The sequence below is a fragment of the Thermobia domestica genome, chromosome 4, assembly GCF_964235325.1.
Source record: "Thermobia domestica chromosome 4, izTheDome1.hap1.1, whole genome shotgun sequence".
NCBI classification, from domain to species: domain Eukaryota; kingdom Metazoa; phylum Arthropoda; class Insecta; order Zygentoma; family Lepismatidae; genus Thermobia; species Thermobia domestica.
In genome coordinates, this window is record NC_137457.1 from 270,760,573 (window position 1) to 270,766,572 (window position 6,000).

Below are 6,000 nucleotides of genomic sequence, written 5' to 3' on the forward strand. Positions count from 1 at the left end.
TTAACTAAAACATGCCCTCAGATAAGGAAGTAATTTTCTATAAGGCAGTGCAATGTTAGACATGTACAGAACGAGCAGCTAGTATTTAAGTTAATTCAATGAGAAGAAATGGTAAGTAATGTTTTTAGTATTATTTACTTCTAAAACTAGAATTTGACATATCTCCTATATAAAAACTGCACTAAAAGCACATTCATTATATGTGCTTGTTTTTTTTTTTAAATTTACGATACTGAATGGCACCGAGACAATATGATATTTAGATCTACAGTTTAAGCTGTAGTATGAATTACAATAAGATGTTGAAATTGCAACCTTCTCCTGCGGGGTCTATTATCCCTTGCATAAAAGGCACCTACCTTAGCAATCTCTTTATTTTAAAATAATCTTCACATCCAGAACTCATGCATCTATGGTATTCAGTACATCTGTTTTTATAGCGTCGTTAATCTAAACAACAGCTTCAACAAATGAACAATTTCGAAGAGAGCTAAGAATGACCATGCTCTTCAACGGGGCTTAAACTCACAATTATCTTCGTGATTCAAAACACCATACGTTCGTAATCATTCTGGACACATGCTAGAGCTTAACACGTGCTAAACTAGAGCTAAAAGAACATCTGTGATACTTTAGAAATCTATTGCAAGATTTTACCCAAAAAACTTTGGTTCTCAAAATATTATGATGCAATTTACAAGAAAGTTACTTTCCACCTAGCGTTGACTTAACAACGAGTTTTGATTTGAGATTCAACAACAACTTGGAAGTAATACATTTAATACGATAATGCTGATGCTAGTAAGTGTTATATGTAGAATACAGATAATTAAAGATTAAACATATGGATAATAGACAAGTAAAAGTAGTGAAATTAAGGATTAATTTGCAATTCTATGTTTAAAAAAACAAAGATTGAACGACTTACAATAATTGGAATCCAGTTGTATATAACGTCAAAATAATCTATAGTCGTAGGTGAGCAGCGCTTTACACTTCAGATCGTAGCATAGCTTTAACTTTATGCACTTCCAAGTGTTCAATAGTTATCTTATTATATTTAGTTTGCCATATCCTTATTAAGCCTAATAATTCGTTCTCATTTCTTGAGGCGATACTCCTTGCATCTATTGGGATAGAATTTGAACAAACTGTTGCTGCTAACAGAATCTTGTTGATACAACATATATATATATCTGTATTCATTCCAGTAGTGTTCAAATTTATATGTATTTATTTAACAAGGACCATATACAGCCCAGAGGCCATTTTATATTGAATATCTAAAAACAATAACAATGGAAAGATTTAGAAGATATTGACCAGGGCCTGATTAGTAGGTACCATTCCGTCATTTGCCGGGTACGATGAGGAAAACCATGCAGAATCACAGTTGGGATAGTCTAAAGCTGGAATCGAACTCACAGCCTTCTGAACTCACCCTCATCTCGTTCGGTGAGGGAGATACAAAACTTAGGCAGTAATTACCATTCAAGCAATAGCACATTCAATATACAGCCCTACGACCAAGCTAAAGTTTGCTTAAATTGAAGGGAAGACCATCAAAATGAACTTTATCACATCAATTTTCTACTACACATCGAAGGAAAATTAGAGACTTTGCGTAACATCTGACTTGTACTTATAGAACACTAACATAACAAAGCTATATTGCAACTTAATCAATGTTGTTGATATGCTGAACGGTATGTGATATTATAGTTTGATTGCAGCATTCCTTTCTTTTACGTTTTCTTTATTTGATGTTCAATGGTATGCGATATCATAATTCGATTGCAAGAGGCCTCTTTTAACGTTTTCATTACTTAAGTTGAATTAAAATTATCGTATTCAATTCAGTCCCTGCAGAAGTGATAATAATCCCAGCTACACATTTCATGCATCCTAAGTGTGTATCACTTAACAACCCAGACTCACAATCACAATTTACATACATTCTACGGATTGTATATGAAGTAGACAATGTTTAGCAGAGCAGCCAGTCATAATGTGTGATCAGTGTTATCATTTGGCTAACCTAATGTTTCCTGCTATTGGGCATATTTCTGTTGTTCAAGGGATAGGATATCTATAACATTCTTGCCTATTTAGAAGTGCAAATTTATCATTACTATAACAAACTCTGCAAGTATTGAGTGACCATTAACAAATTAATTTCGGCAAATCAACTAGTCAACCATGACTTGCTTCTCTAAGTATTTGGTCTTCAATTTTATAAATAAATGTTTGATGCACGGAACTTATTTTTTATTATAAGTTGGGACCTATAACATTATAATGGAATTCCAAATGACAATTTGAACCTAAATGTCCGAAAGATGAAACCTCAAATAAAACAAATCTTTAACATAATTAGCGTTTAATAGAAAATGGCTCTTATAAAAATGAATAGATCTCATCATACTGAACAAAATAATATGAGGGTGTGCGTGTGTAAATCCTGGTGCATAGTTCCCGACAAAATGGAGAAAATCGATGGATCAAATCAGACTAAATAGGTTGATATACCTAAGAGTAAATTCAAGTTCGAGAAAATCGAGAAATCTAACCTTTATGTCACTAAAAAGCATGTCATACGTTGGAAACAATAACTGATAATTGTCATTGTGTTGGAGTTTATTCAGTATTTTATAAAGTGTTAAGTAAATTGTTAGTCATTTCCTAACGATGGCACACTTCTGTGACACGCATGTAATCCTAACAACGAGACAAATATCATTTGTAAATCAAAGGTAAAGAAGACAATGAATAAATATTGAATGGAAATGCTTGAACAATTATAGTTTTGCTTATAGCTTAATAAATAAAAAAAAATTGTCGATGAAAATTAGTGACAAGCTGAACTTGTGCCACTTGTTATAGCACAATTACAATTGTATTTTTTTAAAAATTACTACCCCTCTCCCCGATGGTTCCGCCCTCTCCAGTAATGTATAGTTTGGATTATTTTTTATTATCCCTTATATTTCCGTTATTATAAATCTTGTCTCTAAGATTCTTTTACTTGACTTACACTTTTAACAACGTTTTTCTTGACATTTTTCGTTACGATTAATACTTCAACAGATATTCTCTCAGGCATGTAAAATGTTTTGTCCTTTTTAGTATCTTCATTTTTATTTTATTACTAGCTGAAATACCCATTCTCCACATGTGGCCTGTATTTGGTTCACATGGGGCCTCTGAGACCCCTGGTTCGAATTTTGAAAAAAGAAAGTGCTTCGTAATGCTCTGGGGCCTGGACCAAGATACCCGTGACTACAATTTGGTAACTCTCGGTCCACTTGTCTGGTCTCCAGGCCGCACACAAACTGACATATACACAGAGACACAAACAAACTATTTTATTTATATTAGATAATGTAACTTATTTTTACACTAAAAAATGACTTGGTCAGGAATACCAAATTTGTTTGGTTAGGGCATTTGGACACTTTATTTGGTTAGTTTAACCTAAATTTGGTCATTTATAACAAACGTGTTTGGTCATGAATACTATATATTTTGGTCAGAACATTTGGTTGATTAATTTGAATATGCCAATTAAATCTTAAGTAATTTGGTAAAGTTTTGGTTTTTCTCACCAAAGTGTTTAGTTACGAAGTCACGTGTATCGATTTGACTTCTGAGTAATTTTTATGTAAGCTATCAGTGTTTTGAGCGTATGTAAATGACAAACAAAACTGACTATTTAGCACCACAGAATGAATATGTGAAGTGTGTGATTAATTGTGTAAATCAAGGTAAGCTTACTTTTTCGTATATGTTACTTTACTGAAATGTAATGTGTATTAATTATTTTAGTGGCCGTAAATTTGGCGTAAAAAGGAAGTAAAACGGTGTTATAAAACATAACTTGAGATTTGTTCTTTATTGTTGCAAAATAAAAACACAATAGTGTCACAAACATCCACATTTTAGTCCCCTCTATAGGAGTAATAACGTAAATGGACGGACGAGGAAGTGCACATCCAACATATTTAGTGTCTGATACTATGATATCACTCGTTTCGAATGAAGAGAAGTAAAATTACAATTGATTGGTGACTTGACATTTTACAGAAAGTCTTTATTTCGAAAATCACTTTTGTTATTATCAAGAAGAGCGTAGTTCACAAGTTTAAAGGTATTCCAACAGAAGTTTTCCATCACTACTACGAAGAATGAAAATAAAGCCTTGATTTCTTTAAACCTTTTAGGATTTTTACTTTTTGAGGTAAATTTTAGACTTTCACTCAAACAACTACTGCTTCCTTACTATTTATCCTAGGATCATCGTTCGTACCTCGTTTTTTAAGGATAGATAATGCTTTTCAATGGTACCACTCGCTTGTCCGTATTATACACCAGGATTGGGAAAATTAAAAGAAATCTATGAGAATTTAAAAAAAAATCGAACTTTATGTGCCCCTCTGATCCGGGCTTGGATTTACGTAGGGATCTGAATCTTTTCTAAAACACACGCTGTTCTGTACATAATATATGTACAAAATTTCATTCTTGTATCTTGAAAACTGAGTTCGGGACAAATTTTTGAAAGTCTGAATGTGACGCATTATTTTCACCCCCACATATATAGAGTAGAGGGGGGCAAGAGTACGTGGGGGGTAAGGATACGATTCCCTAAAATCAGGTGAATATATTCGCGTATGGCAATAATGCGTCACGTGGAGTTTGATGTTAATGGCGTCTAGAACCTAAACAAGTTTGAGTGTGCTGCGGCAAACTACAAGCTTTCTAGGTAATTATTTGTTTTTCTAATAGTTTGATATAATATTGGGACATAAGTAGTCAATGAATAATTTACACAATTTCTTAACGATTTCGAAGTACTATAAAGCGTTAGTTTCTAACATCTCCATTGTTTGACAGGAAGGAGTAAATTGACTTTCTTCCAACAGTTGGCTGTACAACATCACGGGAAAGTCAATTGTGTAGTGAGGGGGCAAGGGTACGCGTGCGTACTCTTGCCCCTTCTGCTCTATGAAAAAGAATCCAATTTGATTTAGATCTAATAAGCAAAAAAGAATGTAGATTCCGTTGTAATAGAGATTGACGGCAAACTTTACGAATACTAGTTCCCATATGTAGTCTCTAACGTTAAGAATTCTAAAGAATCCTGGTATTTTCTTATGTACGAGGGATAAATTGTTATTCTAAATACAGTAAAACCTCTACTAACGGACACCTCTATAAAGCGGACACCTCCCTTAACGGACATATTTTGTAATCCCCCAAACACTGTAATAGGAAAAAACATATTGGCAAACTTCTCTAAAGCGGACACTCTCTAGTACGGACACGGACAGTCTTTTCTGTCTTTTATAGGTATTATTTACCTCCGTATTACGGACACTTTTTCTAAAAAATAAGTTGAAAAGTGTAGTAAAAATACATTTTTAGCAATTCATACATGTGTCACCAAGGAAGCATTGTGAAAACATGTTGCCTCCTCAAATGTCTGGTCAGCAACCCAGATGAAGTGTCTTTGTTTAACAACACTCTTATGTCCTTTGCTTGCATCCCGCTCCCACCCAAGCATACAAAAGTGATTGACAGTTGCTCGCCGTTAGGGATAACACGTTATGCTACTGTCCCGTTGGAATCTCTAACCACCAGAAGACAAATTTAGTATATTTTGCGCTCAAATATATATATTGTCTCAAAAAGGACACTTCACGACTGCAATTACCCCACAAATTAAAGCGCCATACTGAAAACGAAGGAAGTACTGATAAGTGTATAGTCTAGAAAACTATAATATGTTATTTCCATGTTGTGCCTCGAACAGAGTATTGGATGACAAAGGATAATGCATGTTATATTCGTAAATACGTGATTCATGCAAAAATAGTTTTTCTAATTGTATATTACCCTGCTCACTAATTTACATAACAAAATACTGAAACCTCTTGAAGGCGGACACCTCACTATAGCGGACAATTTTTGATTCCCCACGGCTGTTCGCTTTAGAGAGGT